Raw genomic sequence first — 24,363 nt, forward strand, 5'->3', positions numbered from 1 at the left:
GAGCCACAGCACCACATGCCTGCGACTGGCCACCGTTACCATCATGTAAGAGGAGAGCAACGAAAGCACGCTTCCAATCGCAATCTTAAGGCAACCTCTGCCATTTGACCTCTGATTCCCAAATGAAAGGAGCTCGCTGGGAAAAAGGGATCAGGCAGTTTGAGCGATATTTGAGTGCCGCTTGCAAGGGCCACACAGACGAACAGGCAAGAGACCTATTCCTAAACCTCTTTGGTGTGATGTTGAAGACTTGCTTGTAACATTCCAAGCAGAGTCAATAACTGCAACTAATAAAGTGCCTAACAGACAACTTTGACCCGCAGTGGAACTTGTCTTTGAGTGCTACACATTCAACGCAGCCTGCCAATGACCAGACGAATCCCTCGACGATTTCGCAGCCCGATTGCGCAAACTAGTCACCTACTGTGATTTTGACAAGTTTGACAATGAGGCAGCGATTAGACTGTGCATCATCGAAAGATGTCACTCAACTGGGTTCCGTATGAAAATACTAAAAGAAAGGTACACACTAGACAAAAGACTGACCATGGCGCAGTCAGAAGCCAGAGCCATATCACATAGCATCCAAATGGAAACCGGGAGAGTGCGGATGACGGAACAAGCTCATCCCATGGCTGGGAGCTACACCAGACAAGACACCAATGCCACCAAAGGAGAAACACGGAAGAACATGTTACCCCTGCTGCCTAGAATACCTGCATGTCTGTGCCTATCCAAATGTCAGAAATGCAACTGTGACAACCACTTTGTCTGCATGGTTGGACACATCAAGGCAGGAAGCGGAAACCCTGCGCGATCACGCATAGCTGCGAGCTGACACGCCTCACACGTGGAAGCATGCAATCGCAGCTCTTCCACTGACTCAGATGCCGCCAGTACACGCAACACAAACAAACGTCTATATCTCATGTCAGACATCCCAACACAACAACGCACATCTGAGCACATCCAGCTTGTCGACAAATGGTAAATAAAGATGGCGACGGTAGAGATTCCAGTCGGCAGGCACACCACACAATTTATACTTGAAAGCGGAGCCATATGCAACATCATGTGCATGTCGGAGTATGAAAAAATGAAGCACAAGCCTTCACTGTCGCCCTCCACTGTCGACGTGTTCACATGGGGAGCGAGGCAACATGAACATACATGGGGAATTTTGTGGAGACGCTCATATACAACAACACATCGGTACAAAAAGAGGTGCATGTACTAGGGGAGATGTTCCAGTGCCGTGTCTGCTCAGCAATATCACGGCGCAAGTGATGGGGCTAGTAGGCATGACGTATCACACCGCTAAATGGCAAAACATCGTAAAGGAACACCCTGCGCTCCTCAATGGGCTTTGAAAGCTGAAAGACGTGCAAATCACTCTGCTCATCAATGAAGCAGTCAAACCGGTGGCTCAAAATCACTGCAGACTTCCTGTGAACCTCCAGCCACAGGTAGAAGAAGAAATAAAAAGTTTACTAGCACAGGACATCATCGAGTCAGCAGAAGGACCAACGCCATGGCTGCCCCCCATCATGGCTGTGCCAAAGAAAAACACAGAGAAAATACAAATCTGTGTTGACATGCCTCTACCGAACACAGACATAGAAAGAAAACAACACCATTGCCCTCATCTAAATGAAATGATCAGCTGCTTCACCAGAGCCTGTGTTTTCTCCAAGCTCGACTTGTTCAAAGGCTACCACCAGCTGGAGCTAGACGTGCAGTCCTGCTACATCACAACATTCTCCACCCACCTAGGATTATTTCGCTACAAGCGATTAAGCTTCAGGGTGTCACCAACAGCAGAAATATTTTAGAAGATGGTGAGACGAGTGATCAGGCCTGTAAAAAACTGTCTAAACTACAGCAATGACATCTTGGTATTTGGTCACGCCAACGAAGACCATGACTTGGCAGTGTGGGAGGTCTGCAAACAACTAGGAACGGCTGGCCTGACACTGAATAAGTTACAATGCGAACTGGGGAAAAGAGAACTTGTGTTCTTCTGACATATCTTTTCCTGAAACGGGATGCAACCAGAACCCAGCAAGGTAGAAACACTACGCAATGCACAACCTCCAGTGGACGCAGAAGAAGTGAGGTCATTTCTGGGTCTAGCGAGCTACTGCATACAATACATCAAGGATTTTGCCACTGTGACCACCCTGCTTCACGTACTGACCAGACAATTACAACCATTTCTCTAGACAGTGAAATAAGACAAGGCATTTAAAAATATCTGACATGCTGTCACAGCATATGTATACTTTGACACTTCCCTATACATGGAGCTCACTGTAGATGTCAGCCCAGTAGGGTTGGGAGCCATTCTAGCACAACATAAGCCCAGAAGAGACTCAGCACAACCAATTGTTGCATATGCAAGCAGCAGTCTATTGGACTTGGAGAGGACTTACTCTCAGCCCAAGAGAGAAAGTCTAGTGGTCGTGTGGGCATGCGAACATTACCAAATGTTCATCTATGGAAAACAGTTCACCATCGTACACAGTTTTCTCATCAATAATGTTACTGCAAATGTTACAGTGATATTATTAATTATGCTATTAAAGATGTAATTAATGCTGTAATATTGTAGGAGGCTGGTCTGGCTTATAGTGGGTACCAATTGGTACTCACACCATGTGCCACGTCCAGTTATCCCTTATTAGTAGATTAGTAGTGTTCTAGCAGCTTAGGCTGATAGAGGTAGCTATAGAAGAGCAGCTTAGGCTGAACTAGGAGACATGCAAAGCTCCTGCTATACCACTTATATCACTTAGCACTATGTCATAAGATACACATTACTCAGAGTTACTAAAAATAAAGGTACCTTATTTTAGTGACAATATGCCAAAAGTATCTCAGAGGATATACTCCCTTAGGAGGTAAGTAATATACACAAAATATACACACAAACCAAAATCAGGTAAGTAAACAGTTAGAAAAGTAGTGCAAACACTGTAGAAGACAATAGAATTCATTATGAGACAATAGGCCAGGGGCAACACAAACCACATACTCCAAAAGTGTAATGCGAACCACGAATGGACCCCAGGCCTAGTGTAGTGTGTAGAGGGTCACTGGGAATGTAATAAAACACTAAGGGTGTCCAAGATACCCCACCCCAAGACCCTGAAAAGTAGGACTAAAGTTACTCTACTACCCCAGAAAGACAGTAAAGTTGAGATAGGGGATTCTGCAAAGACAACAACTGACTGCAAAGCACTGAAGACAGATTCCTGGACCTGAGGACCTGAAAAGGAAGGGGACCAAGTCCAAGAGTCACGCAAGTGTCCAGGTGGGGCAGGAGCCCACTAAACTCCAGATGAAGGTGCAAAAGGGCTTGCTAGCTGCAAGGATCGTAGTTGAAGATAAAGGGTGCTGCCCGGGCCCAGGATGGACCAGGAGGTCGCCCCTTGGACGAGGAGACAGAGGGGGCGCTCAGCAACAGAGAGAGCCCATGCAGAAGCAGGCAGCACCCGCAGAAGCACCTGAACAGGCGCATAACAAAGCTGAACCCGATGGTCATTTCAGCAAAACAAAAGAGGGTCCTACGAAACCGGTGGTCAGCTCAGCAAGTTGAGCAATGCAGGACGGAGTGCTGGGGATCTATGCTGTGCTGTGCATGAAGGAATCCTTGCAATAGTGCACATAAGCCCTAGCAGCTGAAGATCACGTGGTGCACAGGATTACTGCCTAGCGTGGGGAGGCAAGGACTTACCTCCACCAACTTTGGGCAGAACGACCACTGGACTGTGGGAGTCACTTGGATCCAGCTCCTGTGTTCCAGGGACCACGCTCGTCGAGATGAGAGGGAACCCAGAGGACCGGTGACGCAGAAGTTTGGTGCCTGCGTTAGCTGGGGGAAGATTCTGTCGATCCACTGGAGATTTCTTCTTGGCTTCCAGTGCAGGGTGAAGGCAGACAGCCCTCAGAGCATGCACCACCAGGAAACAGTCGAGAAAGCCGGCAGGATTAGGCACTACAATGTTGCTGGTGGTCTTCTTGCTACTTTTTTGCAGTTTTGCAGGTGTCGTGGAGCAGTCAGCGGTCGATCCTTGGCAGAAGTCAAAGAGGGCGGTGCAGAGGAACTCTGGTGAGCCCTTGCATTCGTTACCTGGTGAGATACCCACAGATGATACCCTAAATAGCCCTCAAAGGAGGATTGGCTACAGAGAAAGGTAAGGACTTATCAGGAGGGGTCTCTGATGTCAACTGCTGGCACTGGCCACTCAGAGGTGTCCATTGTGCCCTCACACCTCTGCATCCAAGATGGCAGAGGTCTGGGACACACTGGAGGAGCTCTGGACACCTCCCCTGGGAGGTGCGGGTCAGGTGAGTGGTCACTCCCCTTTCCTTTGTCCAGTTTCATGCCAGAGCAGGGCTGGGGGGATCCCTGAACCGGTGTAGACTGGCTTATGCAAGGAGGGCACCATCTGTGCCCTTCAAAGCATTTCCAGACGCCAGGAGAGGCTACTCCTCCCAGGCCCTTCACACCTATTTCCAAAGTGGGTCTGTGAGTGTCTGGGTGGGTCTGTCACTGGGTGCATGACTGCCTGAGTGGGACTTTGAGTGAGTGTGTGAGTGGCTGAGTGGGACTGTGAGTGGGTGCATGAGTGTCTGAGTGGGTCTGTCATTGGGTGCATGAGTGTCCGAGTGGGTCTGTGAGTGAGTGCATTAGTTTCTGAGTGGATCTTTGAGTGGGTGTGTGAGTGGCTGAGTGGCTCTGTGAGTGGGTGTGTGAGTGGCTGAGTGGGACTGTGAGTGGGTGCATGAGTGTCTGAGTGGGTCTGTCAGTGGGTGCATGAGTATCTGAGTGGTCTGTGACTAGATGCATGAGTGTCTCAGTGGATCTGTGAGTGGGTCTGTGAGTGTCTGAATGGGTCTGTCAGTGGGTGCATGAGTATCTTAGTGGTCTGTGACTAGATGCATGACTGTCTCAGTGAGTCTGTGAGTGGGTATGTGAGTGTCTGAATGGGTCTGTCACTAGGTGCATGACTGCCTGATTGGGACTATGAGTGGTCGAATGAGTAATTGCGTGGGTCTCTAAATGAGTGCATTACTACCTGAGTGTTCTACCTCTTTTGTCACCGATAGTCACAACTTTGTCGCAACCTTACATAGGGAGGCCATGCTGAGCATTGCAATGTATTTGCAAATATTGCAGGTGGTGAAAAAAAAATGTTTTCTGTTGTTTTAAACACATAATATGACCTTTAAACACCCCTATATCCCACCTTGAAGTGAGGGTACCTCCAACCTAACCCCTTATACCACTATTATTGGTTATTTTCAGCCCCAGGGACCGTATCCAGTTACATAAAATAGCGGCAGCAACTTTCGGCTTAGGATGCGGACAGCCAATCACGGCATTCCAGTTGGTGCGTGCATTGGCAATTCATTGTGAATTTGTTGGGAAGTATTTGTGCTTCTAGATATACAAATTTGGATTTCCTTAATTTCTCTAAAACTAATGTACGGATTTACACCAAATAAAAGTGTGCTTTCCGCACCAAAAAGCTATTATTCTGCCAAATTTGGTGCAATTGCGTCCAGTGATTTGGACTGTAGTCTTGTTCAAAAATCCTATGGGAATTAAAATGGGAAATGCACTTTTTTTTTACCCCCCCACTTTTCCTTGGCCCCAGATTGACAGATCGCCCCAATACTTTCCATGCACAACAAGATGCCTGAGCACACATTTTCTGGAAAATTCCATGAACATTCGTCAAATGACGCCAAAGAAATAGCCAAGTCAAAAAGCGCTTTTGAATAATGGTCTGTGTGGTCCACCGACCCAGGAGTGGGAATTACACAGTAGTCGGTCATCTCTGAGCATGCAGTGCTGAAGTGCGCAGGTGTGAAAGGACCATCAAGGTGTATCCCACAGGTGCTGGAGGACATCAGTCTGGGAAAGGTGCACGTGCATTAACTTATTGTAACCTACCCGAGAGGATTACTTTTTGTAACGTGAATCATTTCTGTGTGTTGGCCCCTCTAGACCAGTGCTTCCCAAACTGTGGTCCGCGGACCCCCAGGGGTCTGTGACACATTCCCAGGGGGTCCGCAGGCCTGGACTGGGAGGAAGGCAATTCTCCTCTGACAAACACTTGCATTTTTTATATAGTTCTTGCTTCTCTTGAACAGTTTTAAAAGCACTGCAAACTTCCAGGTACAGCTTTCCAACAAAAATAAAAGCATCAAGATTACTCTAGTGATTAATGTCCCTGCTGGAGAGAGGGGCGGGAGTTTTGTCTAGTGGCAGTTCTGACTCACAGGTAGCACAGAGGGTTAATATGCCTGCTGCAAAGAACCCGTATCAGGCAAAGAACAGTATTTTATGTGCATAGCACAGTGGGTTACTGCTTTTGTTTCTTTTCTTACTGTGCAGTACATAAGTCACAATCATAATCTAGCACAGAGAGCTATGAACTGGCATTAAGGAGCTGCATGCAAACTGCAAGGCACAAATTAGAAGGTTATTCTTTTCCCTAGACTTTTATTTTCCTTGCACTGCTAAATAAGGTTTGCTTGCATAGAAATACATTCTTGATATTAAAGTCAATGCTAACCACCGTGCTGTGTCCTGAGTTTGTGCTTCTCCAAACTAAGCACTCTTAGAAGATGCCTACCAGTGTGGATGACGTGAATCCTACACCTTGTCTTCCCCTGTAAAGTGCTCTGACTCTGTACACTGGTATGAGAGGCGCTATAAAACAAGTGAATTACATGTGCTAGAGAGGCTATGGAGAGATGAGAGGCTCTTATGATTGTACACCACACATTTATGTAAAAAAACATTCTCAGATCTATACACCTAAAGATAAAAACAGGAATCGCTTGGGAAATGTTGAATCTGACCTGAGGATTCAGCTTTCCTAAATAAAACTAAACATTGAGAAGTTAGTCGCTGAGATGCAGTGCCGACCTTCCCATTAAAAGGTTTCCATTTTGAATATTTTTCCAATATAAAATAATTATTTCGTTAGTAATTTGAGCGTTTGTTTGGTGTGCACTTGTTTGTGTATTTTTTGCAAATTAGTGTTTTAATGTTTGAAATTTAAATCGTACAAGTTGCTTGGGGTCCCCGACTTTCAGTAATGACTCAGTGGGGGTCCCCAGGAGTCAAAAGGTTGGGAACCACTGCTCTAGACGATGGGAGGAGATGGACGAATCACTTTTAATAGATTGTTTTTACAGTTATAACCATTCTTTTATATAAGCAAGGTGCTTTATAGTTTGGTTAAACTAAACTAAAGGATTAACTAGATTAATTCAATTACAAATTTGGAAGAAAACCAACCGGTAATGGCTGATCCTGGAGACTAAACAAGGTGTGTGTATTCGTGATCAGCTCTGGAGACTACACAATGTGTGTGTGTTTGTGATCAGCCCTGGAGACTACACAATGTGTGTGTGTTTGTGATCAACCTTGGAGACTACACAATGTGTGTGTATACGTGATCAGCTCTGGAGACTACACAAGGTGTGTGTGTTTGTGATCAGCCCTGGAGACTACACAATGTGTGTGTATTCGTGAACAGCCCTGGAGACTACACAATGTGTGTGTGTTTGTGATCAGCCCTGGAGACTACACAATGTGTGTGTGTTTGTGATCAGCCCTGGAGAGTACACAATGTGTGTGTATTCGTGATCAGCTCTGGAGACTACACAAGGTGTGTGTGTGTTTGTAATCAGTGCTGGAGATTTCCTGCCTGTGTTTGTGTAAAGACTGGTGCCTGCCTGTGTCAGTGCCTGCAGCATGTGCAGTGCCTGTGAGTGATGGAAGCAGCTGTCCTGCTGTCTGACTGTAAAGGGACAGAGTCCGATGTCTGTCTGTCCTTGAAGGCGATGAATGTATAAACACATATTAAATGGAAAGTTTCTGAGATGTGTTTGTTTTATGTGGAGTCCAACACTGCATTAGAATAATAAAAGCATTTAAAGTTACTGGTTGAAATGAAAAAAGTGCGTCCGCACAGTGACCTTTCGCGTGAAGAAAATCTGATAACCACTACACCACAGAAACCTGCACAAGGCGCCTAGAGGCCGCTTCAGCTCTGATAAGCGCTGTGCACGAAATGCGGTGCTTAACACGCAGCACACTGATTATTGTACATATATGAGGTCTCTCCCTGAATGCATAGAACTGAGTGCTGCACTGATAGGAGGTCTCACACTGAATGCATAGAACTGAGCGCTGCACTGATAGGAGGTCTCGAACTGAATGCATAGAACTGAGTGATTCACTGATAGGAGGTCTCTCACTCAATGCATAGAACTGAGTGCTGCACTGATAGTAGGTCTCGCCCTGAATGCATAGAACTGAGCGCTGCACTGATAGGAGGTCTCTCACTTACTTCTTATATCTTAGTGCTGCACTGATAGGAGGTCTCGCACTGAATGCATAGAACCGAGTGTTGCACTGATAGGAGGTCTCTCGGTGAATGCATAGAACCGAGTGTTGCACTGATAGGAGGTCTCTCGGTGAATGCATAGAACTGAGTGCTGCACTGACAGGAGGATTCTCACTTACTGCTTAGATCTGAATGCTGCACTGATAGGAGGTCTCTCACTCAATGCATATAAGTGAGCGCTGCGCTGATAGTAGATCTCTCACTCAATGCATAGTACTGAGTGTCGCGCTGATAGGAGGCCTCTCACTGGACGCATAGAACTGAGTGCTGCACTGATAGGAGGTCTCTCACTCAATGCATAGAACTGAGCGCTACACTGATAGGAGGTCTCTCACTCAATGCATAGAACTGAGTGTCGCGCTGATAGGAGGTCTCTCACTCAATGCATAGAACTGAGTGTTGCACTGATAGGAGGTCTCTCACTCAATGCATAGAACTGAGCGCTGCACTGATAGGAGGTCTCTCACTGAATGCATAGAACTGAGTGCTGTCAAATTATCCTGTCTCTCACTGAATGGACATCATTGGAGGATGCACGGATTAGTGATCTCTGTTCACATCTAATAGGCCTCTCACTGAACACTCAGCGGTGAAGGATGCACAGATACGACGTCTCTCTTCACAGATAGGAGCTCTCACTGAATACAGATCACTTAGCGCTGCGAAGCTCGGGTCTCTGCTCTTCACACTTGCCAGACCGGCTCTTGCACTCTGTGGCTTTTAGTGACGTGTACATCGGTTGTTTACAGCTGGGGCCAGGTGTGTTGTTTCTCTACATCCGGGTGTCCGCTTCCCGCACTCCCAGGGGTCAGCCATACTCCTGATAGGAACCATTTTATAGCGCTACAGATTCATTGTGTAAAGTCCGCACCAGCAATAAAGGATGAAGAGTGAATCAGGACACGAACCCACTCAAATGGGGTGTGATGTGGCCAACCGTGAGGATAGGGTTGCGCTGGTGTGATGGGGGCCTGGTGGGGTGATGGGGGCCTGGTGGTGTGATGGGGGCCTGCTGGGGCGATGGGGGCCTGGTGTAATGATGGGGGCCTGCTGGGGTGATGGGGGCCTGGTGTAATGATGGGAGCCTGCTGGGGCGATGGGGGCCTGGTGGTGTGATGGGAGCCTGCTGGGGTGATGGGGGCCTGGTGGGGCGATGGGGGCCTGGTGGTGTGATGGGAGCCTGCTGGGGCGATGGGGGCCTGCTGGAGCGATGGGGGCCTGGTGTAATGATGGGACCCTGCTGGGGTGATGGAGGCCTGGTGGGTGATGGGAGGGGCTGCTGGGGTGATGGAGGCCTGGTGGGTGATGGGAGGGGCTGCTGGGGTGATGGGGGCCTGCTGGGGCGATGGGGGCCTGCTGGGGTGATGGAGGCCCTGCAGGAGGGATAGGGCCCTGCTGGGGTGATGGGGGCCCGTTGCCAGAGACCCCCTGGGGTCTGAGGGGATTGCTGCAGACCGAGCACCCGACAGTCCTTTGGAACATAGACTGACATTGACCCAAGTTTGTGTAAGGTGTTGTTTGTGCTTCGTGTGTCAATAATGTGTCCAAGTAAAGACAGACAAGGGCAGTGGGTGAATCTCCTATGACTGATTAGTAAAGTGAGTAATTGTAAAGTTCAATCTTCCTCACAATCTCAATGTGTTTGATGTGTTTGCGTTTGTTCGACTTTCCCCAGGAGCCTCAGACCTGGTCTGGTCTTGTCCGTCTGTCTCTGTTTCTGTAAGTGCTTGTTTGACTCTCATCTGGTACTTTTGTGAGTTCGGATTTCCTGTAAAAACATGGGCAGGATGAAGACAAAGCTGAAGAAATAAAACCTCCATGCAGAATCCACCACAAAGATCCACTCACTGCACCTGCTGCACCATTGCATCCCTGAAGCCCGGTGCAGAGAGTGGACGCAGCGCTCCCTGGTGGTCTAGTGGTTAGGATTCGGCGCTCTCACCGCCGCGGCCCGGGTTCGATTCCCGGTCAGGGAAGACATTTGTTTTTCATATTCTCCTTTAACGACTGATTTGGTCTTTAACTGTTTCAATAGAGTTTCATGTGTGTAATTACATCAATTACTTTATGACGTGGCCAGTATTAGACGCATTGATAACGGTGCAAAATGGAAACATCTTCATTACAAAGATGTCACTAGTCTTTCGACTTCAGGTGACCTCCCGCTACCCCATCCCTTATTGGGAGCTGCAGATCTCCCTTAAACTGTTTATAAAACATGAGCATTAAAAACAATGCCCAAGCTACTGAAGCAAGTATACACCAAACAGATGTACAAATTGAGAAATATTCTTGTTAATCCGCAAAACAAATAGAAATTTGAATGGGAAGGCTGGAGTTTGTCAAAGTCTGCTTATTTTTCAAAGATGGAGTTATAAATTAGCCTCTCACACATCACTTTGTTTTTAAAGCTCCTGACGCAGCCTCTCGTTTTCTGGGAGCAGATAGCGCTTCAATGAGACCAACAATAGTCCACGCCTCTCTGTGCTATACTTGTGCCGCTCCAACTTCACTTGTAGCCTTTGGTTTCAGATCCCTTCACATGAATCTTACAATTTTTCGTTTTGTTATGTTATCTGTACATACACTGTTATTCTACTAATATTACATGTTATCTATTTCTGTGCAAAGCCACAAAGGCTCAGCAGGCATCACGGACCCCAGGGGTTCACAGACCACCGGGGACCCCCGGAGGTCCTTGGACCACTGCTTAAAATTTGCTAACACACAAAGCAAACGGGCAGGACTTTCTTGGGAACTTGATGAATGAATATCTAGAGGGCGGCTTTAGCGCTGGTGGCCCCCGTGCGAACATCTTTGTTGGCCCCGCCCCCCCATGTCCCCCTTTTTCATAGATTCCTTAACTACCACCCACCAGTGGGCTCCACATCTCTCCTTAGCCCGTCTCTCACATTTACTTACTTTATAGCGCTTCTCATCCCAAGGTAGAGTGTCAGAGCGCTTTACAACACAAACATATAATACAGAGACAATAGGTCATACAAGTGTGTAAATCAATGTATAGGAGATGTTACTTAAGACAATGAGGACTGCAAGGTGTAGGAATGACGTCATCCATACTGGTTGGCTTTATATGTTACGACTTCTTGGTCTGGAGAAAGGAAGAGGAGGATTTACTACGTTTTCCCGCAGTGCAGTCCCCAAGGTGCTGCGCAGTGTTCACAAACAGTGCACAACAGCACCATATCTAGTAATATATGGTGCTGCTGCTCTCACCTCTAGTGCTAGTGCAAAGCTGTGTCTGTGTTGTGAAGCACAGGTTTTATACTCGAAGGTTACACTTCCTGCACAAATTCTATGCTTTGACAAAGCTTAACACATTACTACGTTGCAGCAGAAATTGAGATGAGGGTGAATTTCTTGTTAAAATACAGTGTGACATGACAGATTTGCCGTTCATGGTATTACATGTAATTTTGTGTTATTTTGCTGAACGTTCCGCTAATTACATGAAAGCAAATAATGCTTCCATTTTCTTACGATAATGGCATTACTCCTAGTCCTACTCCCTCGCCTTCCTTTTAACCAATGAGGCCTCCTGCCTCCCCTCTAGACCCTCCCTTCCCCTTTCAAAAACCCCCCCCACCCTTATCCCCTCCTGTACAAAAACCAAGCCCAAGCTGCAACTCGGACAGTCCGTACCGGGAGGGTGGGAGGGAACGGAAAAGGAAGGCGAGGGAGTAGGACTAGGAGTAATGCCATTATCGTAAGAAAATGGAAGCATTACCTCCCGTCCCTCCCTCGCCTTCCTTTTAACCAATGAGACATAGCAAGAAAACACACAGGAGACGGACATCGAGTTGCAAGACCTTTATTTAATATCCTGCACCAAGAACATCCCAAACATTATCTCATAGAGGATAAGACCCGGTGACCTAACACCGACTCCAAACTACCCAAGTCCGACAGCCTATAATGACGCACAAACGTCGAAGGAGAAGCCCAAGTGGCGGCCCTGCAAATTTCCACCACGGAAGTCCCCTGAAGCTCCGCCACCGTAGCCGCCATGCCTCTGGTAGATCTCCCCTGAATCCCTTGAGGAGGAACCACCTCTTTCAAGGAATAGGCCAACAGAATTAAAGATCGAACCCACCGACTCAAGGAAGCCGTGGAAGGTTTTTCACCTTTGCGAGCCGGACCAAAATTAACAAACAGTGAATCCCCTTTACGAAAAGGAGCCACCACCCGCAGATACTCCAACAAAACCCTGCGCACATCCAACGAATGCCAACGGACCTCCTCCCTTGAGGAGGGATTCGGACAAAATGAAGGAAGGATGACCTCCTGCCGGGAATGGAACGAAGAATTGACTTTTGGAATAAAGGAAGGTACCGGAACCAGAACCACCCGATCGTGAAAAATCTTACAAAAAGGAAAGGAACAAGCCAATGCCCCCAATTCCCCCAACCGACGAGCCGAAGTAATGGCTACCAAAAAGAATGTCTTCAAAGATAGATGGCGCAAATCACAGTCCCCCAAAGGTTCAAAAGGGGGCTCCGTCAACACATCCAAAACCAAGGACAGATCCCATGAAGGAAAAGAACGTACCGGGCGAGGAAATAAATTAACAAGCCCTTGAAAAAATCTCGGCATCAAGCGCCCTTCATCCTGAAGATTACGCCATGGTCCTCTGAATGCCTGAATAGCCGCCCACTGCACCCGAAGAGATGCCACTGACAACCCTAAATGAGCACCGTCCTGCAGGAACTGCATCACCTCAAAGATAGAAGCGCAGGTAGGATCTAACTCACGACTTAAGCACCATGACGAAAACACCTTCCACTGTCTACCATAAGAAAGCAAAGTGGAACGTCTCCTCGAAGCCAGCAATGTAGAACTCAAAGCTACCGGCACCCCCAGACCTGTCAATCCCCGTCGTTCAACTTCCAGGCCGTCAAGTGTAACCTTCTCAATGACCCCAATGGGAGGCAGGGAAACTCCAGGGGAGACGGACAAAGAGGCAGAGGCCACATCCTCCCCTCCGCCATCAGCCTCAACAAGGGGAACCAATTCGCCCTCGGCCAAAGTGGCGCAATTAGGACAACCCTGGACCCCAGATCCCTCACACGTAACAGAAACGCCCTGAGTAGTTGAAAAGGAGGGAACGCATACAAAAGGCCCTGCGGCCAAGGACATGACATCCCGTCCACCTCCCATGCTTGGGGACATCGAAACCGGGAGCAGAAGCGATCCACTTTCGCATTCCCTACTGACGCAAACACATCCAGCACTGGAAGACCCCAAAGCCGAACCAGATGCTGAAACAGAGACTTCCGGAGAGAGAAAAGTTGAGAGGAAGGAATCACTCTGCTCAGCAGATCCGCCCGAACATTCACCACCCCCCGAATGTACGTAGCCCTGAGAGAAGGAACCCACTCCTGAGCCCACACAAAAATCTCCCTGACTAGATTGAACAGAGCCCTTGACCTGGTCCCTCCTTGCCGATTGACATAAGCCTTGGCCACTAAGTTGTCTGTGCGAACCAGAACCGCCAAACCCCTCAGGGAATCCTGAAAATGGACCAGAGCCAGGAATACTGCCCGCAATTCGCGCCAATTCGATGACCGACTCGCCTCCCGAGGGGACCAAAACCCCTGAATCTGAGCCGACCCCATCCATGCTCCCCAACCGGAGAGGCTGGCATCCGTCGTCACCACCACGGGTCTCAGAGGCGATAAAGAAACCCCTATCCTCAGGTGGTCTGCATCCAACCACCATTGCAACTCTCTGTGAATCAATCCGGACCCTGGAACCCTGTCCTTCAGAGAACCGGACCCTGGTGTCCACCTTCTCAAGAACCATGTCATCAAGCACAGGAGATGGAAACGTGCCCAAGGAACCAGAAATATCACCGACGCCAAATGACCCTGCAGACGCAACCATAGAAGAGCTCGGGGAGCAGACCGCAACAATACCTTCTTTACCAAAGCCTGTAGGACACCCAACCGTTTTTCTGACACAGTCACCAACCCAAGAAGAGTCTGAAACCGAGCTCCCAGAAAAACCAGATCCTGGGACGGCACTAAGTCTGACTTCTCCCAATTGATTAAAAACCCGTGGTTTTGCAGGACCCCCAGAACATGGACCACCTGCTTCTGCAAAAGGTCTCGTGATTGGGCATGAATCAAAATGTCGTCTAGATAAGGATGCAGAAATACCCCTTCTGAATGAAGCAAAGCCACTAGAGGAGCCAGCACCTTTGTGAAAATTCGAGGAGAAGATTTTAGACCGAAAGGCAGAACGCAAAACTGATAATGGTCCTGACCCACAGCAAACCTCAGGAACTTTTGAGAGGATCTTGCCACCGGTACGTGTAGGTAAGCGTCCTGCAGATCCAGTGACACCAGAAAGTCCCCGTGTCTGACAAATGGAAAAATAGTCTGAATGGACAGCATGCGGAAATGCACTGTCCTGATCCAGGTATTCACCTCCTTTAGATTGAGCACCGGCCGAAATCCCCCTGAAACTTTCTGCACAAGAAACAAGACCGAATAAGTGCCCTGACCCCGTTCGTCTAGCGGAACGTGGGAAATGGCCCCCTTGACCAGTAAGTCCCGCACTCCGTCCAATAATGCTCTTCTCCGTGACCCCTCTGAAGGCAGAGGTGTGGGACGTACCCCTGAATCTGGAGGAACCACCACAAAATCTATGACATAACCATTGGCCACAATGTCTAGTACCCAATGATCGTTTACACTGTCCTTCCAAGCCGAAAGAAAGTGACTCAGTCTTCCCCCAACCGGCCCTCTGCCAGGCCCACAGTGATTGTCAGGACCCCTTCTTGAAACCACCCCGGGTCGCAGGAGCAGACTTCTTAGTTGAAAAACGCGGCTGAAAACGCCGTTTCCTAAATGAAAAGGATTTAGCATCCCTAGTAGGAGAAGATCTGGAATGTTTCTTCCACCCTTTACCCGAAGAAGAACCCCCTTTATAAGGTAAGGCATGCTTCCGTTCCTTAAAAGCCTTGGAAAGCATGGATGGCAATTGTTCTCCAAACAAGGTACGACCTTCAAACGGCAGTCTCAACAAGGCCGCCTTTTCCCCTGGATCAGCCTTCCAGGAACGCAACCAGAGGGACCTACGAGCCCCAATCAAAGACCCAGATGCCAGAGCCGAAGTACGGACCACATCCGAAGACACATCAGCCAACAATCTGGCCTGCTGCTCCATACCAGCCAGGAGCTCCGAACATTCCGCCCCTTCCTGTACAGCCACCGCCAGATTATCAAAGTCTTGAACCAATGATTGTGACGCATAAGCAGAATAAATCCCTGCCCTCAGCGCCAGATTCTCCGCAGCAAAAAGCCCTCTTAAGACCCGAATCCACTTTACGGTCAGTGGCATCCGTAGGCACACAATCCTCCGTATTGACTGCCGTTTTGCCAATCAGAGTAGCCAAAATAGAGTCCAGGCGTACTGAAGGAGGCAAAACCTCCTCACCCTCAAGTAAGTAAAGTTTCTGAAGGAATCGTGGAACCTGAGCCTTATCCACATCCTTCCACTCACGAAACACCATATCCCTCACAGGTCCCTGAAAAGGCATGGCAAACTTTGAAGGTGTCTTATATTGAGGAAATAAATGAGAATCCGAGTTTGCAGGTTGAAACACCGGGAAACCCAAATTGTCCCGAACATGTGCCATCACTTCCCACATATCTTCTCTGGAAACATATTTCCCCCCAGATGACGTCGATGGGGCCTCATCCTCACTCTCCGATGAGGATTTCCTAGCTGCTACCGATGAGTGCGCACATTTAGACTGACCAGTCCTGGCCACGCCTGCTTGTAGTGCCCTGGTCACCGCCACCTCAATCATATCCTGAACCTCCTCTCTGGACATGAGGGGAGTACCCCTGCCAGGTACCTGTGAGTTCTCAGGAGTAGTAATGCTAGCCTCACCCCCCTCCTCCTCCGAGGAAGAAGAGACAATCCTACGTCTCTTTGCTGGAACTTTAGGCATGGTAAACAAATAATCAGTGACTTGAATCCCAAAAAACTACCCTCTATATAGGCACCTGGTCCTCCCCCCAATCAGGGCTCCACCAATCCCTAAAGAGGTCACCTATTTCATCAAATACATAACAACCACGGGCCGAACGCCCGTCCTACCTGAGAGCATCTCAGAATTGAATTCCCTCGGTTCCCCGCGGCTCCGCGGCGCTGAAACCCGGAAATCAACGTCCCAGCCACAGAGGGCCGGCTGACCCCGTCAGCCGGCCTCCAGGACACGCCTCTCGAGCAACCATGCTGCTCGTTCAAGACGCGCCCCAGCCGTAGCACTCCTCGCGGAGCTCCGCGTCCCGAGGAGTGCCTCCATCGACGACCTCCAGGCCCCGCCGTGCAGGTAAGAAAGGGAAAGAAAACCGTCTAGCGTGGGCTAGACAAAAGAACAGGAGGGGATAAGGGTGGGGGGGGTTTTTGAAAGGGGAAGGGAGGGTCTAGAGGGGAGGCAGGAGGCCTCATTGGTTAAAAGGAAGGCGAGGGAGGGACGGGAGGTAATGCAAATTAAGCGCACCCCTGTTCCGTAGCTGCAGAAGCGCAGAACGGGACTGGACCTGCTGTGTAAGACCCGTGTGGGGACCTGAAGGGCTGAACCCCATCCCACTTGTATCGAGGACTAAGAGGTGGACTTCAAGGGTCAGTTGTCTGACCTCCTGTTCGGCTGTCAGGACACAACAAGCTACAAGAGGCCTTATTCCTGGCGTTCCCAGCTGGCGAGCAGCAACTGGAAGCAGACTGAGCCCTGCTTGTGGCCTCTGCTGAAAGTCCTGCCCCTATCTCAGAGCAGTGCTTGAAATGGAAAAATTAAAGTGCAGGTACTCTGTGCTAGAGTACCTGCTTGTTTCCGAGAAGTGCCGGTACTCTCCAATTAAAAGTATTACGTTTTTCTTGAGATGTGCCGGCACTCTACCTCTCAAAATAAAAAAGTATTGGTACTCAGTACCGGACAGTACCTGCCCATTTCAAGCACTGTCTCAGAGGTTTGTTTTTTTGTCTATGTGGTTTTATACAGCTCAAACTATACCCAAAGGTTTTGGAGCGCTTTACATGAGCTTACGTTGCACAAGGACACATTCATGTTTGGTAAAACACAGGATGTTGAGCCGACTCTGAGACTTGAACCTGGTTCCCCAGCTCCAAAGCCGGCAGCTCTGCAGAGGGAGAGGGAGAGGGAGAGAGAGAAAGACAGAGTGCGAGAGAGAGATTAAAAGGACTGTTAGGTGATAATATCAGTTAAAACATACAGTTTCAAACACAGAAAGCAACTGAAATTCACCGGTTATCGTTATCTGATGCAGCTATAACTCATGACTTAAAGTTACTACAGCTCGCACCCTTGCCGTGCACTACTAAGTTTCTCATGTATTACATCAGTCATGACATGTTGTGTCATATCATTCATAACATCACTGCCACATCTGCAATGACATCATTGATGACAACACTGGACACGGTGGGGGGCTCGAGTTATAGTTCCTTCATTCAACTATAACTGGTAAATTTCAGTGGTTTTAAAAGGGAATATTTTAAAGGAAATATATACTTAACTAAATAGTCCTTTTAACCATATACACGCATACATACGCATGCACAAAAACACCTTGCAGCAGCTCTCACTGTACAATTCTTTTGTTATATTTCAATGCAGACCACTGTCCTGGTCTCGCTGCTCCCTCCGAGCACATCCTTCACCAACCCTTTTACTATTTCATTCAAAACAAGTATTGACAAAACATACTCAAGAGCTATTGGCTTTGTCGAAGCTTGATATTGTACAGGAGCATGACTGCTGTGCAGCATCACTGCAAGTAAAAGAAAAAGTGCTACGATGTGGCTAGAGCTGACCGACGTAGCGCTTTTTTTTAGGTTGAGCGATCTGTGGGCTTTTAACCACGCCCACCGCACCCACATCACTATCACTCGTTCATGGACTTGCCTTTCAAAATTCCTTTGTTATCAATGCTTTACGTTTGTCCCTTCTCGGAGCCGTTTTGTTACCGCCTTGGCGATCTACCCTTTACATGGATAATTACACTTTTGCTCATACGTTTGACTGCAAGCGAACTTCTTTTTCCTTTTGTGTCTCTCCTTTACGCTCCTGACGGCAATGGCGCATTAAATCAGCTTGTTTATGTCAACTGTTTTACTTTTCATTTTTAATTTATGTGGCAAGAAAAGTCTAGTTAGGAATTTACAACACTATTCGCTCTAACTCTAGCAAACGCAAGACCCATTGCATTGCAAATGTTTTTTCCCCATTTGTTTCAGTCATGCTGCATGGAAGCCGCACTTCTGTACAACATGGCTAAACCACTTGACAAAGGCAATATCTCTTGCATAGGTACGACCTATTGGCTTTGGCAGTGCTTGTTTCCACTGGTCATTGTCCCAGTGAGTTGAAGGCTTTGTGGGCTGGATTTTAAGGCGGGGGCTCTGCTTGCACCTCTGGCACTTTCTGAAGGGTCGGGGGGTGCTTCCAGGGGAGGGGAGATGAGAGAGCCGGGGGGCTGCTTTTTACCCCCCAGTCCGACCCTGTCAGGGGTTTATCTCAGCGGTCGGTGGCGGTCTGACCCTGTCCTGGGGGGTCACTGTCTACAGACACCTGCAGGGAATGAGTCCAGGAGATCAGTAGCGATGGGGTCCACGTAACTGCATCTAACGTTGAAAATATGATATTGTCAGAAGTGGGATTCGAACCCACGCCTCCAGGAGAGACTGCGACCTGAACGCAGCGCTTAGACCGCTCGGCCATCCTGACAGCTGGGGGTCCCTGCTGGTGACGCTAGTGATGGACAGGATGAGGGGGGCTGTGTGCACAGCGCTGTTCGGCATCTCCAGGGCTCTCTTCCAGCTCTGTTCGGATACGAACAGTCATTGATGTTCCAGTTCCATCACTTGAAGGATATTTCTGACTGATCTGTCCCCGGAGTGTTTCACCGCAGGAAGCAGTAACAGGCACTGAGGCTCTCAGACACTGACTTTCCTCTCAGTCGCTGCTCCTCAGCCGGGCACAGAGTTTGCTTCTCAGTGACTTGAGCTGAGCAGAGACCTGCGCTCCGCACTTCACACTCTTTCTATAGGGGAAGCAGGGACTGACATGTACCGTCCATCACTGACAGCAAAGACACGTGATACTTCATTTTACACGAGTAACGCTGCATTTAACACATTTACAATATCACTGAATGAAGACCATCTACAAAGCGCCTGTGATCCCAAGAAACATCTCATTCGTCACAAACTAAACTTCCTGTCAGTGCCTCGAGGCGACCTTGGGGAGCTTTGCTTATAGGACATAATTTATTATCGTTACAGCGATTATCTGCTTGCTTTTCTGTGAAACCTCATAAAGAGTGGACAGTAGGCCCCCGGGGACCAGTTACCGGACACCACTTCCGGTGAGTGGGCCGAGGATGTATGTACACACCGGGGATGCTGAGCCCACACACACATGCAGCCCGTACAGAGGGGAAGAATAAGCAGACGGCGCGCACCTCCGTGTGTTTCCTTGGCGGGATGGGTGTGGGAAACACGGCAACTGGTGATGAGAATGCCCCTGCCGCTCACCCTGCTTCACTGTGTGCATCCCACGTGTGTCTCCCACCTCTGCTCAGCCCTTGCCACCTCGACACTGGCGCCCGCTTTGCAATGCCAAAGTCTGATGGGCACATACTCCATTTTTGCTGCATCTGTGTTCTCAAAAACTGCCACAAACATTGCGGTAAGCACCGCTGAGCCCCAAGGCCCTAAATTGAGGGCAAATTTGTTTTCGTCACCGGCGTCGATCTCAGGCCTAAGCAGGATCTTGGAGGAGTGTGGTGTAATCAGTGCCCAGCTTAAGGTCACGCACTGAGAACCAATAGGCTGCAGGAAAGCCCCGGTGACCATTTTTATGGGCGAGCGCAAAGCGCTCAGTCCATTCAGTGATCTCTCTTTGGGCTTCAAACCACGCCCATGCCACGTCAGTCACTTAAATTGGTTCGTGGGCTTGCCTTTTAAAATCCGCTTGCTTTCATTTGTGAAAGGCATGCATACCTCATGCCTTTTCCAGTGTTTAGCTCACCTACACAGCACCAGTAAACTACTAGAAACATACGAGGCTCATGTTTTGAGCCTGGTTTCTGGACTACTTTATCTGTTAATTTTCCCTGCAGTGCGATCGAGCTCAGTTTTTTCATTTTCAATTTGAGCACGATCGCGCTGTATTTTACATAGCGCGATCGCACTGTGTTTTTTTTCTTCTTTTAATTTGTGTGGCAAGAAAAGTTAGGTTAGGAGTTTACAACGCAAATAGCTCCAGCTTAAGCAAATGCGAGCCCCAATTCATTGAAAATGCTGGTTATGTTAGGCATCATACAAAGAGGCCCAAAGAACATCTAGACCGGGCACCGTTGGTCCTCCAAAACAGGGAGGAGACACTTGAACATTACATTCACATTGTGGGGCCAGTTTTCAACTCCTGCCACCTGAACACTACATTGCAATGTTCAGCCAGATTTCAATACATCCTTGACGACCTGCCACCAAGGACATTGTGGCCGAGCCCCAGCACCACATGCCTGTGACTGGCCACCGTTACCATCATGTCAGAGGAGAGCAAAGAAAGCACGCTTCCAATCGCAATCTTAAGGCAACCTCTGCCATTTGACCTCTCTGATTCCCAAATGAAAGGAGCTCGCTGGGAAAAAGGGATCAGGCAGTTTGAACGATATTTGAGTGCCGCCTGCAAGGGCCGCACAGACGAACAGACAAGAGACCTATTGCTAAACCTCTTTGGGGGTGATGTTGAAGACTTGCTTGTAACATTGCCACCGGAGTCAATAACTGCAACGAATAAAGTGCCTAACAGACAACTTTGACCCGCAGTGGAACTTGTTTTTGAGTGCTACACATTCAACGCAGCCTTCCAACGACCAGACAAATCCCTCGTCGATTTTGCAACCCGATTGCGCAAACTAGTCACCTACTGTGATTTTGACAAGTTTGACAATGGGGCAGCGATTAGACTGTGCATCATCGAAAGATGTCACTCAACTGGGTTCCGTATGAAAATACTAAAAGAAACGTACACACTAGACAAAAGACTGACCATGGCGCGGTCAGAAGCCAGAGCCATATCACATACCATCCAAATGGAAACCGGGAGAGTGCGGATGATGAAGCAAGCTCATCCCGTGGCTGGGAGCTACACCAGACAAGACACCAATGCCACCAAAGGAGAAACACGGAAGAACATGTTACCCCTGCTGCCTAGAATACCTGCATGTCTGTGCATATCCAAATGTCAGAAATGCAACTGTGACAACCACTTTGTCTGCATGGTTGGACACATCAAGGCAGAAAGCAGAAGCCCTGCAAGATCACGCATAGCTGCGAGCTGACACGCCTTACACGTGGAAGCATGCAATCGCAGCTCTTCCACTGACTCAGATGCCGCCAGTACACGCAACACAAACAAACGTCTATATCTCATGTCAGACATCCCAACACAAGAACGCACATCTAAACAGATCCAGCTTGTCGACAAACGGTAAATAAAGATGGCGACGGTAGAGATTCCAGTCGGCAGGCACACCACACAATTTATACTTGAAAGCGGAGCCATATGCAACATCATGTGCATGTCGGAGTATGAAAAAATGAAGCACAAGCCTTCACTGTCGCCCTCCACTGTCGACGTGTTCACATGGGGAGCGAGGCAACATGAACATACATGGGGAATTTTGTGGAGACGCTCATATACAACAACACATCGGTGCAAAAAGAGGTGCATGTACTAGGGGAGATGTTCCAGTGCCGTGTCTGCTCAGCAATATCACGGCGCAAGTGATGGGGCTAGTAGGCATGACGTATCACACCGCTAAATGGCAAAACATCGTAAAGGAACACCCTGCGCTCCTCAATGGGCTTTGAAAGCTGAAAGACGTGCAAATCACTCTGCTCATCAATGAAGCAGTCAAACCGGTGGCTCAAAATCACTGCAGACTTCCTGTGAACCTCCAGCCACAGGTAGAAGAAGAAATAAAAAGTTTACTAGCACAGGACATCATCGAGTCAGCGGAAGGACCAACGCCATGGCTGCCCCCCATCGTGGCTGTGCCAAGGAAAAACACAGAGAAAATACAAATCTGTGTTGACATGCCTCTACCGAACACAGACATAGAAAGAAAACAACACCATTGCCCTCATCTAAATGAAATGATCAGCTGCTTCACCAGAGCCTGTGTTTTCTCCAAGCTCGACTTGTTCAAAGGCTACCACCAGCTGGAGCTAGACGTGCAGTCCTGCTACATCACAACATTCTACACCCACCTAGGATTATTTCGCTACAAGCGAGTAAGCTTCAGGGTGTCATCAACAGCAGAAATATTTTAGAAGATGGTGAGACGAGTGATCAGGCCTGTAAAAAACTGTCTAAACTACAGCAATGACATCTTGGTATTTGGTCACGCCAAAGATGACCATGACTTGGCAGTGTGAGAGGTCTGCAAACAACTTGCAATGGCTGGCCTGACACTGAATATGGAAAAATGCGAACTGGGGAAAAGAGAACTTGTGTTCTTCTGACATATATTTTCCTGAAAAGTGATACAACCAGAACCCAGCAAGGTAGAAACACTACGCAATGCACAACCTCCAGTGGACGCAGAAGAAGGGAGGTCATTTCTGGGTCTAGCGAGCTACTGCATAAAATACATCAAGGATTTTGCCACTGTGAGCACCCTGCTTCACGTACTGACCAGACAATTACAACCATTTCTCTAGACAGTGAAATGAGACAAGGCATTTAAAAATATCCGACATGCTGTCACGGCATATGTATACTTTGACACATCCCTACGCACGGAGCTCACTGTAGATTTCAGCCCAGTAGGGTTGGGAGCCATTCTCGTACAACATAAGCACAGAAGAGACTCACCACAACCAAATGTTGCATATGCAAGCAGAAGTCTATCGCACTTGGAGAGGGCTTACTCTCAGCCCAAGAGAGAAAGTCTAGTGGTCGTGTGGGCATGCGAACATTACCAAATGTTCATCTATGGAAAACAGTTCACCATCGTGCACAGTTTTCTCATCAATAATGTTACTGCAAATGTTACAGTGATATTATTAATTATTATGTTAAAGATGTAATTAATACTGTAATATTGTAGGAGGCTGCCCTGGCTTATAGTGGGTGCCAATTGGTACTCACACCTTGTGCCACGTCCAGTTATCCCTTATTAGTAGATTAGTAGTGTTGTAGCAGCTTAGGTGGATAGAGGTAGCTATAGCAGAGCAGCTTAGGCTTAACTAGGAGACATGCAAAGCTCATGCAATACCACTTATATCACTTAGCACTATGTCATAAGATACACATTACTCAGAGTTACTAAAAATAAAGGTACTTTATTTTAGTGACAATATGCCAAAAGTATCTCAGAGGATATACTCCCTTAGGAGGTAAGTAATATACACAAAATATACACACAAACCAAAATCAGGTAAGTAAACAGTTAGAAAAGTAGTGCAAACACTGTAGAAGACAATAGAATACATTATGAGAGAGTAGGCCTAGGGGCAACACAAACCACATACTCCAAAAGTGTAATGCGAACCACGAATGGACCCCAGGCCTAGTGTAGTGTGTAGAGGGTCACTGGGAATGTAATAAAACACTAAGGGTGTCCAAGATACCCCACCCAAGACCCTGAAAAGTAGGACTAAAGTTACCCTACTACCCCAGAAAGACAGTAAAGTTGAGATAGGGGATTCTGCAAAGACAACAACTGACTGCAAAGCACTGAAGACGGATTCCTGGACCTGAGGACCTGCAAAGGAAGGGGACCAAGTGCAAGAGTCACGCAAGTATCCAGGTGGGGCAGGAGCCCACTAAACTCCAAATGAAGGTGCAAAAGGGCTTGCTAGC

General features: G+C 48.2%; 1 non-coding gene across 1 annotated transcript; it reads left to right on the plus strand.

Moving 5' to 3' along the window:
* The first annotated feature begins 10,336 nt into the window (after window positions 1-10,336).
* TRNAE-CUC (transfer RNA glutamic acid (anticodon CUC)) lies at window positions 10,337-10,408 on the plus strand. Its single transcript has one exon. It is a non-coding gene; the product is annotated as a tRNA-Glu (tRNA).
* The last annotated feature ends 13,955 nt before the right edge of the window (window positions 10,409-24,363 follow it).

Source organism: Pleurodeles waltl, unplaced genomic scaffold, assembly GCF_031143425.1.
Source record: "Pleurodeles waltl isolate 20211129_DDA unplaced genomic scaffold, aPleWal1.hap1.20221129 scaffold_39, whole genome shotgun sequence".
Classification (NCBI taxonomy): domain Eukaryota; kingdom Metazoa; phylum Chordata; class Amphibia; order Caudata; family Salamandridae; genus Pleurodeles; species Pleurodeles waltl.